This window comes from Anser brachyrhynchus (genome assembly GCF_964034855.1).
Source record: "Anser brachyrhynchus genome assembly, chromosome: Z".
NCBI classification, from domain to species: Eukaryota; Metazoa; Chordata; class Aves; order Anseriformes; family Anatidae; genus Anser; species Anser brachyrhynchus.
Genome location: NC_137697.1, coordinates 13316650 through 13327662, shown reverse-complemented (window position 1 = coordinate 13327662; position 11013 = coordinate 13316650). Strand labels below are relative to the sequence as shown.

Genomic DNA, 11013 nt, shown 5'->3' with positions numbered 1-11013 from the left:
CCTCCGGCTACAGCCTCCGGAGAGCGGAGCAGACCTTAAAGGGGCATCTGCCCGCTCGTAATTAATTAGTAAGTTTCTCCCACCGGCCAGCCCCCCTCCCGGTAGGGCAGGAGAGAGCTGGGCGTGCTCTGTGCCCGTTCTCAGCAGGAGAAAAACATCGTTGAGGTAGGGGTTGTGTTTGGCTAGCCGAGTTTAATTTCTCTTACATCACCTCTTAAAAATGCACTCTACGGCTGGTAGTTTGCTTGTAGGAGGAAGACAGCCACCCTCTCCCCGTTCTCTGCGGCTGTGGAGGTGCAGTAACCAACCCTTCAGGCAGAGAACGATTTTCCCAAGTCTTCCCGTCTCCCCTGCACGTTGCAGAGAGGGAATACCGGACAACAGCCTTTGCCCTCATCTACCGAACATATTTGCATGGCATCTTCCCCCTCCATGCCCCCTGAATGACTTCACTAATAAATCGCAAAGGTAATAATCAGCCAGGTTCCAGCCTGTGGGTAGGGGTTTTCAGAGTTCATTAAACACTCAGCAAAAGACCAGCTTGCAGGACTTTATTTTATTTATTATTATAATTTCTTTTTTTTTTTGTATTTACCAGAGTGATGGTCAGGTGAAGTGACATATACCTTCACCAGTCTCGGTTCCCATCTTGAGACCTGCTGAAAAATCATTTTGTTGCTTATAGAACAGGAGGAGCTAAGGTCCTTTGATCAAAAAAAAAAAAAAAAAAAAAGGTCAAAATACTCTAAGGATTTGGGGATCTTGGTGCTACTAGAAATAACACTTATTTTCTTTGAATTGCAAAGAGCAAAGAATGTGGTGAATAAGTGGAAGTTTGTGGAAGTTTTCTAAGTTCCTCTGTGGCTAATAAACTACAGCTGTTAATCATCACTGCAATAGTTACAGACATCTTCCAACTTCTCTCTTATATTTTAAGGAACACATTGAGTGTACTTTTACTTGTAGGTCTGTGGAAATGCAGATTTTAGAAAATAGTGCACAATTTCAAACGTGGGTTTAAGAGCAAAGGCCCTCTTTCAACAATAATTTATGCACATGGTTGCCTTTACACATTTTAAAATATATTTCATTACCACAGAGGGACTACTCAAAGCTGATGAAATTAAGCACATGTGTAACTTTTGCTGAATAATGGGGATCTTAGCTCTGTTGTTCTCAATTTAAAAGACTACACACATTTTTCCAGTTGGAAGTTTTATGCATAAAATTGAAGGAAACCAAAGTGGCATTCAAAAAAAAAAAAAAAAAGACTCAGAAAAATGTGTGATTTCATGTTTTTCCAAGTGAGTGGTATTATTTCTGTGAATTTTACTCTAGTTTCAAAGAAGGCAGTAACTTCCTGTATTGTATTTTGGAAACAAATCTTTCTATTCCCTTTGTATCACTATACTTCAACTAGTATAATGGAGGAGATGAGCTTGCTTTCAAATCATTGTGAAGGGTTTCTGTATGTGATGTACTTAAACACTCCAGAGGACAAAACAGGGAGAGTAAGAACTTATACACGGATTAAAATAACCATTTCAAACATGTTTGAGCTAACTATACATAATATTTGGTACATATGTGGGGAATGTACCCCATGATGGAGAGTCAGACTTCTTGACAAAATGTTCCTGATATAAAGTTATTCCTAATTTCTTCTAGCTTTCTTGTTATTATTATTTTTTTGGTGGGGTTGTCATGGTCTCCTACACATCTTGCATTAGGCAATGTCAAAAAGCAAGACACTAGAAACGAACTGCAGGACTGAGCTAGCATTGCCTACTAACTTGTGCACGTTCAAAGAAGTAAATTATATTACAGACTCTGAAGAACTGGAGTCTGAAAAGACAGGAAAAAAAAAAACAATCAGAAAGACCCACTTCTACCTTTATGGGGGTGTTATTTGCACAATAATAATAATAATAATAAAACAAAACAGTGGAAATGCATTCTGTCTCAAAGGTGAGGAATAATGGAACAGGAACCAAAGCTTTAAAAATAGTCTCAAATGTAGATGGTCTTCTATATAATGTGGCTGTGGTGTACATAGAACTAATTTTCCGTGAAATTTCTCTTCCATTCTTATAGAGGATATGAACAATTTTTCATTTCCTGTAGCACAAGAGTGCAATGAGCAATGACTTTGACATCAAATAGCCAAAAGCATGCTTTAACTTACTTCCATTAAAGGAATAGTATGTTAGCATCAATAATTCTAAGAGAGACGTAACGTGTTTCTGCAATGTTCACTGTTGCTATTACACTATATTCTGTGCTACTTAGAAAATGGTACAGAGCTTGTTCGTATGGCTTCTAAGTGAAGATTTAGCATTGAAAGCTCTTATTATCATCTTTGATAGTTTACATTGAGCTGGAAATTAGTGATATTTACATTTACATTTTTTTCTTATGCTTGCTTATTCACAGTCTCCAAGATGTCTTTCACCTTGATTATCCTGTTGTTCATTTTCATAGTCTCCATTTTTTCCTATCTGATTCTAAGAGCATGTTAGAATTCACTTGGCAGAACTTGTGGAGCTGTAGTCTTATTTTTATTATGTCTGAGATACTCAGGGGCTCCTTATTCAAGTACCAGAACTAAGATGTTGCAGGATTTGTTATAGTTCCAGCAATACTCTATGCATAAATCTTTTCATGTTTTACAGCTCAGCTTTTAGCCAATACTTGATATACTTGGAGAATGCCCATGCTTCTGCTCCATCTGTATTAACCAGTGGTACAAATGTGCCAAAAATCCTTTTTACTGTGCAAAGAGGTCTTCATGAAATTTTTGTCTTGCAGCTTGTGCTACTTTAATTAATGTTGTTAGGAAGCATTATGGAAAATGCCCTTTGTGTGCTGTGTTAAATTTATTCTCTGCAATCTTTTATGTCTTCTTAGTTTGTCTTTCTTATATATTCCAATAATCATAGAGCATTCATGAAACAAATTAATATAAAATCTGTATTCTTTGCAAAATAAAATAATCTGATTTTCCTACTTAACAGATTTAAAGTGTCTCACATCCTTTATCATGCTGCCTTTCTTTTCTGCATTTTCTCAGGGCACATTTTTTTTCAATATTCATTCTAAGTTTATAGAGCTTATCTTGATCAAAACTGTCTGTATCACAACAACACAACCATTTCAACTTCTTTATAACTTTTTATTCATTTAACTTCTTTGCACGTGATGATCTTAGAACAGAAAGGAATGAATTTATCACTTACTGTTACAAATCTGCCACCAACCTCTTTATTTTATGATTGTCATTTTATACTCATGTAAAAGGATCTTTATATTAAAATAGTATTTATGATTTTTGCAGAGGATACCTGTACCTTTCATAATTTTCTGTGACATTTCAATTTCTTTTGTATCAGCTTCTTACAAAAAAAAAACTTTATTTAAATCCTAATTCACAGTTTTCTCTTGCAACATGATTTTAATTTTCTGCTTGCTTATTTACTTATTTATTATGCCAACAATATATCTTTGAGCTCTGTTATAAATGACCAGGCTTTAACATGAATATATGTTTCTTCAAAGCTACAAATAAGGCTAGAAACACACAAGACTGTTTAACTAATTCAACTGAATTAGTTAAAAATCATGATATTCTCTCTTACCTGGTTATTTCATCCTTTTTTTGTGCTGACACATTTTTCTGCAGCACTGAAGCCATTGGAGCTATGGCATTGAGTCTGCAGGGAATAGAACTGGTAATTTCATGTGGGGGAGGTGAAAGAAATAAATTCATATTTTATTGTACAAAATCAAGGTGTTGAACTAGACACTACAGTATGTTTTAAAGTTTATTTTGCTAAAGGTACATGTAACTTATCAGCTAATATATTTGAAAGGAGGCCACGTTTTAGAGACAGAGGATCAATTGATTCTTATTATTACCTTGGGCTTTCTGCACTCCACTTGTATATCTTCTTATTACAGCTTCTTAATCATTAGTGTCTTTTTAAGTGCTGTTTATGGTATGTTGCATAATCATTATTATTTATTCTTCTGATAGAGTCCAATTATGAAACTTCATAAAAGAATAATGTACTAACTGTGAGGGTGCTGCAGAGGAAGATTATCTGGTAGATGATAATTTCTCAAAAAAATAATCTGTCTAAAGATTTTTATGCTGTATTGCATTGCATTTGTTGCATTCATAGCTGGGCTGTATAATAATTACTTATTATTGTATGTTTGCAGAAAAAAAGTTGTGTGTGACTGCAGTATCCCTGTCGTAAAGTCTCAGGTTTATTCTATTTTCTTTCTTTCTACTCCAGTAGAGTTAGAAACTTTAACTCTTCCCCTTTTCCCTGTTGCATACACACAATCCTCTTCAATTTCTTTTATTTTGTTCAGCTAGGTGAAAACCAACATTTAAATACAGAACACTGCCCAGGTTTTCCTTTAATCTTCCTGATCAGGAAAAAAATAAATAGATTTGCTTTTACAGAAACATGAGCCTGATCCTGATGCCAATATATGTTTAATGGCGTAGATCTAGGAAAAACGAAACCAACCAACCAATCAACCAACCAACCAAAACCAAACAAATGAATAAAACCTGAGCACACACAAGAAACTTCTGTACAAGAACCCTGTAGTGCAGAAACTTCAGCTCTTGCAGTGATTGCCATTTTTTAAACAAACAAACAGACTAAAAAACAACTATGTGATTTTAAGACAAATTACAAGTTTGCAACAGTCCCTCTATAGTGAGCAACACATTGCCACTTTTTAGAGGATGTTGCAAACCAGGTGCCTGTGGGGATTCCAGTTCCTGTAGATTGTTATAACTCTTTGTTTCAAAGGTACTACAATAATTTTTAACTACTGAAACCTGTAACCTAAATCACACTACTCCACTTGCCCTTCCCTGTGAATAATTTGTTTTTGTGATCTGAAACCCTGTGATGTTTTAATCTTGATGGTTAAGTCACTCTGGTAAGACACAAAACTGGGTTTCATACAGAAGCCTATACTGGGTTTTATTAATCAATTTGGGTTTTCCAGAAGTAAGATAATGTCAAGAACATGGGATGTTGAGTCTGAAATCCCATGTCTTTTTGAAGCCTAGGTGTCTTAGTGCATGACACAGACAAATAAGCATCTCTAGCTACCTCCAGGCCAGAGTCTGACACTTTCTTGTGAGTTATATAGAAACAGTGGACTGCTGACAGAGAAGGTAATACATATTACTTTGTTAGCAGACTAATAAGGCGCCCAGCCTCTTCAAATTCAGAATTATAAATTGGTGTTCCATTTCAGGTAGAAAGACTTTTAAAAGTGTACCTCCAATCTCCCAGAATTACATCATAACCAGCAGGCTTTTGTCTAGTTGTCTGCAGGATTCTGTTGAAATTAATGCTTGTACTGAATAGCTATGTCTTCTTCAGGCCAGCAAGTGGTAGCAGAAGCGTAGAATAGCATAGGTCAGTTGGAAGGGTCCTTTAGAGGTCGTCTGGAGCTCTGTAACTCTGGAAGGTACCACAGTAGGCCTAGGTACCACAGGCTGAGTTACGTAGCTTATTAAGTCATGAGATGTGCTCTCCTCAAGTGTATATGGTACGTATATGCAGATATATATGCCCTGTAAGATGAGTAAAATGCAGATATTCCAAGACATTGTGCTTTTGTTCTGATGGTCCAGATCTACTCAGTCAGTGTAAGTTAATTCACCCACATAGGAGTGTCCTGAGCATCATGTAGAATGCATATGGTCCTAGGAGAAGGAACCAGAGATGAGGACTTTCTCGTCACTACAAAAACAACTTAGATACATCTTGCCAAAGGACTCAAAACTGGGACATTTTCCTTGGGCTGCAAGATGAGGTTGTGAATCTGTGAAAGGAAGGGAATTGATGTTTCCCAATGAATGCTATAAACATTAACCTGTTACAGAAAAAAAGTGGATGCAGTCTCTTCTTTCGGCCATGCCTTTGAAGAAGTGGTGGCAACTGCATAGTTTGAGGAGACTTTGTGCTAAGCATACTCTGAGTGTGTCAATAGGAACTGACTCTTTAGGAAGACTGAGGAGAAGATTGTGTGATCTGGAGGTCTGATCCAGATACCAAATTGCTTGGGAAACATAGTTCTAGCCGTGCAAAGACAAAATCCTAAATGGGTGGAGAACCTTACATACTCAAACAGGTTAGTGCTCAGTCAGAGTAGGTATCTACAGGTTCATGCAAGAGTTGAAAGAAGAATCTTTAGATCAATATTTACAATATTTTAATCACATGGTAGCAATCTTTCCTGATACAAAAGTAAGCAGCTGTGTTCAATTTCTGTAAAATGGTAATTGGGTGTAGCAAATATAACTTAAGCACTTCCTAGAAATTGTTTAATGTATATGGTCACAATGGAAGTGCTGTTCTGACAATACAAGTTTGTGATCAGTAGCTTTTTGTTAGTCTCATATTCTATGAAACAAAACAAAGTTCCTCATACTGCATTATTGTCCTTTCTAATTTACCCAGAAGCTGGACCCAGTATTTGGACTCAGTGGTCCTTGTGGGTCCATTCCAACGCGGGATATTCTCTGATTCTGTGATTATAAGCAACGGAGCAGGAAATTAATAGAAGTTATACTATATATTTATCATCATTATGCCATTTGTGTAATGTCTTGAAATATTTTCCATTTGTTGTAAAAGAAGAAGAAAAAAAAAAATATGGAGATACCTCCTTTAGCTGGCAGGAAATTGTAACAGGTTTTAGAGACCAGTACTTGAAATTCAAAGGGCAAGGAGAAGGTTCTCTCTTGAAATTTTCAAAGCTGATGGTTACCAATGTCATAAAGCAGGAATTCTGTGGAAAGATATGCGCTGTTCTGGTGTAGCATAATGTTGACTCAGATTTTAGAGCATTAATAGAAGCATCTCCAGAGTGATTTGTGTTTTGTATATAGATGGAAGAAAAAAGAGTTATTTTCTACACATTTGTCAGGCCTAAAGACAATTTCTCTTCATCTTTGAGATATTCCCCATTGTAACAAGCATGGACAAATCAGTTTCTCCAGACTATGTCATATGCTTTCCATTTAAAGAAATTGTGTTACCTTCATCAAAGATGGTTGATTAGAATATAGCTGAGTCCAAAGCTTGAGTGACCACAATAGGGTTGTTAAAATAGCTAAAATAACTGCCAGAGGCAGAATTAATTTTATTAATAATAGCGTGTTTATTGGTGTGTCAGTGGATATGAGTGTTGTGCCTGGATTAATTTGTGCTTACTGTCTATGGAAAACTTGTTTCGCCAGTGGGGCCGGGCTCAAAGCCAAGACCTTGGTTCAGGTCAGCACTCTTTGTAGAGGCTTTAAAGCTAGCTCAGCAATCCAAATAACTCCCCATGGAGCAATTCAGGAGAACATTGCTCCCCACACTCTGCAGCCAAACTATTTTTTTTGACCTTGGCCAGAGCAGGTTGCAGCTTCTTGATTAACTCAGTCTGGCACCACTGTCAAATACCTGTGCACCTAACATACATTTCTCTGCCTGGGATCTTCAACTCTTTTAGAAGCCTTCCAGGCTCTAACATAAGGTCTTGTGTCTCCAGGACAGAGTTTAATTGTGACTGCTAGAAGAAAATAATTTGTTTTCATGAATGGTCTTGTTAAAGTAACATGAATGGTTATACTCTTGACCATGTTTTTTCTCATTCCCATTTCCTATCCTTTTCAGAGGCTCATGGCCTTTTCTGAAACTATTTTATGCAGCCAGCAAGGAATACATATATCACAGACATCAAAATTGTATTTCTTATATGAAACTCTTGCCACAGTTCACATCTAAATAATTATGACATCTATCTATGGCTGACTAAAAATTACTCAGAGCTAGAAGTAAAATACTTTTGCTAGTTTTTTTCTGAGATTTTGAAATATTCTGCAGGTGATATATATATATATATATATTTTTTTTTTTTCCAGGAAAGTTGCAAAACAGCTTATCCACTTGACATTTGCAGCCCCCTTTTTAAGCTGATTTGGGGCCAGCCATCACAAAGCTCCAGGAGATGTATTTTGTAGATGTAGACCTAGTTTCTAGGCTCCTGGATTATTCTTCTGACAAGATAAAAACATTTATTCCAGCTTCTAGGTTTATCATTTCTTGCATGACATGGTTATTGGTGTGTATAGATCCAAGGTAGGCTGCTAGATAAGACTGTACCAATGAGGAAAATGATGTCTGTGGCAGTACCGAGCTGGCCTGCCTGAAAGGTTTCACTTCATAGAATCATAGAATCATTAAGGTTGGAAAAGACCTTCAAGGTCATCTGGCCCCTACCACCAATCCCACTAAACCATGTCCCTAGGTACCATGTCCAACCTTTCCTTAAACATCCCAAGGGACAGTGACTTCACAACTTCCCTGGGCAACCCCTTCCAATGCCTGACTAGTCCTTCTGAGAAGAAATGTCTTCTAATTTCCAACCTGAGCCTCCCCTGGAGCAATTTGAGACCATTCCCTTGTGTCCTATCACTAGTTATCTGTGAGAAGAGGCTGACCCCCGGCTCCCCACACCTTCCTTTCAGGCCTCTGTAGAGAGCAGTAAGGTCTCCCCTGAGCCTCCTCTTCTGCAGACTAAGCAACCCCAGTTCCCTCAGCCGCTTCTTGTAGGACTTGTGTTCCAGGCCCTTCACCAGCTTTATAGCCCTTCTCTGGACATGCTCCAGGGCCTCAATGTCCTCCTTGTAGTGAGGGGTCCAAAACTGAACACAGTACTTGAGGTGCAGCCTCACCAGAGCTGAGTACAGGGGGATGATCACTCTGCTGGCTACACTATTCCTGATACAAGCCAGGATGCCGTTGGCCTTCTTGGCCACCTGGGCACACTGCTGGCTCATGTTCAGGCAAACATCAGTCAGCACCGCCAGTTCCTTTACCTCTGCACAGCTTTCCAGCCACTCTGCCCCAAGCCTGTAGCATTGCAGGGGGTTGTTGTGACCAAAGTGCAGGACCCAGCACTTATTCATGTTGAACCTCATCCCATTAGCATCTGCCCATTGACCCATCTTGTCATGGTCCTTCTGCAGGGCCTTCCTACCCTCTGGCAGATCAATACTTCCCCCCAAATTGGTGTCGTCTGCAAACTTACTGAGGGTGCACTCAATTCCCTCATCCAAATCTTCAATAAAGATATTAAAGAGGATGGGCCACAACACCAACCCCTGGGGAACACCACTGGTGACTGGTCGCCAGCTGGATTTCACTCCGTTCACTACCACTTTCTGGGCCCGGCTGTCCAACCAGTTTTTAACCCATCAAAGAGTGTACCTGTCCAAGCCAGAGTGTACCGTGATTTTTTGTGGAGGAAGATAACTGAGCAGTGAATTTGAACAAAAACAAAGTACATGAGATAAAAATCTCTCTTTTTTTTTTTTCTTTCCATGCAGCTGAGTAGATTACACTGTCTATGCTGCAGCCATTCCTAGATATACACTTGGAATTATTTTACATCTAGTTTTAGTGTTATATTTAAACCTGCTATATTGGTTTGTTCAAGCTGTGTAGCCAGCTAGCACTCAGAGCAGCATGCAGACTCTCCTAAGTAGCAGAATAAAGAAAGGTGTGCAGGAAGAGGGGAATTTAGACCACAGTGATCACTACACTGCTGTGCCTTGTAGACATAATACTTAGTTTAAGATAAAACAGCCATCTTGGTTTTAGCTATGGCAACAAGATTATTATGATGCTTAGTCAGCATTGTGTATTTCAGGTGGGAAGGAGCAAAGCTGTGGAGAAAAGAGCCTTGAGAAGTCACAGGGTTTCTAGGCACAAAAACTGAGCCTCTCAAACTGAAAGAGAAAGCAACTTGAATTGGAGACCAATTTTTTATACTGTTATTAGCTGTATGGAAAAGATCAAGAAAGTTATGCTGCTAGGTGCATAGTAACAGCATAGGTACATAGTAAGATTTTCTAAATAAACCGAGCAAATTCAAATCTAACTATTGAAACCCGATTTGCTCATTTAAATTTTGAAGATGGTATCAGTATATGTTTGTATGTGAACCAATAAAGATTTGAGAATGAATGTCAAGAACATTCTGAACCTGGTCTTGTTTTTTTTACCGCTACTGACTTTTCCAAAATTTATCTACATACAGAGCTTGATAGGGAAATTGGTAAGGGAGTGTCTCATGAAAATTAGTAAGGGAGTGTTTCATGTTTCAGGTTGCTAGTAAATTTATGTATTTAGTAGAATTAAAATTAGGATAAGTAGTAAAAATATATGTTATATAGTGAAACAAGTAATGATAATATTATGTAATGATAATATCGTAAAACTGATTTACTATAATTTGATTTAACCCTTCTTGATACATTATCTTTATATCACACTCATTTACATTTTTTTAATACTACTTGGTTCTCTTTATTTGAGACCACTATTTGACTATTGAGACTACTTTGGTGAAAAAAACACCTTATATGTTCAGAGAAATGATGAATTTTTTACTTTCTTTAAGTAATCAAAATCCAACATAGAATATAATTTTCTAATAACCCAAGGTATTCCATTAGTTTGGTTTGATATTTTACATACCACTTGTCTTTGCAGACCTGAGATGCAGTTATTTTTTGTTACACAATTTGTTACACAAATTATTTATTGCTTGCATTTCATGATGCTATATTGACTTTTTCCAAAAATTTAGGCCTGCAAAATGCATAAGAAAATCTGTTACAGTGGAGGAATAGTATTTCCAGTGAGATGGCCAAATTTTTTTTTCAGACAGAACAAATTTTAAGGCCAAGGGTATTATTGTGATTGTTGAGTCTGACCTACTGAAGAGCACAGAGTTGTGGTTTAATATACTGTTTTGGTCAAATAAAAATATGAAGTATATTTATGTAGTACTAGTCAAAATACAATTTTGCTTGTTTAATAGACAATTTTTATTTTTATTTATTTCTTTTATTTTAGATTTATTCAACCCATTCACCATTTTTTTGTTTTGTTTTGTTTTGTTTTTCCTGCAGCACAGATG

At 37.3% G+C, this 11013-nt stretch overlaps 1 protein-coding gene and 1 long non-coding RNA gene across 2 annotated transcripts in view; one reads left to right on the top strand and one right to left on the bottom strand.

Annotated features, from left to right (window-relative positions):
- The window catches only part of ITGA1 (integrin subunit alpha 1), an 80153-nt gene extending 79803 nt beyond the window's left edge, over positions 1–350 (bottom strand). Inside the window, exon 1 of the mRNA XM_080572989.1 lies at positions 212–350. The gene's annotated coding sequence lies outside the window, so the exon portion shown is untranslated. The remainder of the gene's footprint in view (positions 1–211) is intronic.
- The window catches only part of LOC308185195, a 123457-nt gene continuing 112530 nt past the window's right edge, over positions 87–11013 (top strand). The window contains exons 1-2 of the long non-coding RNA XR_013943180.1: positions 87–165; positions 241–468. This is a non-coding gene — a long non-coding RNA (uncharacterized lncRNA). The remainder of the gene's footprint in view (positions 166–240; positions 469–11013) is intronic.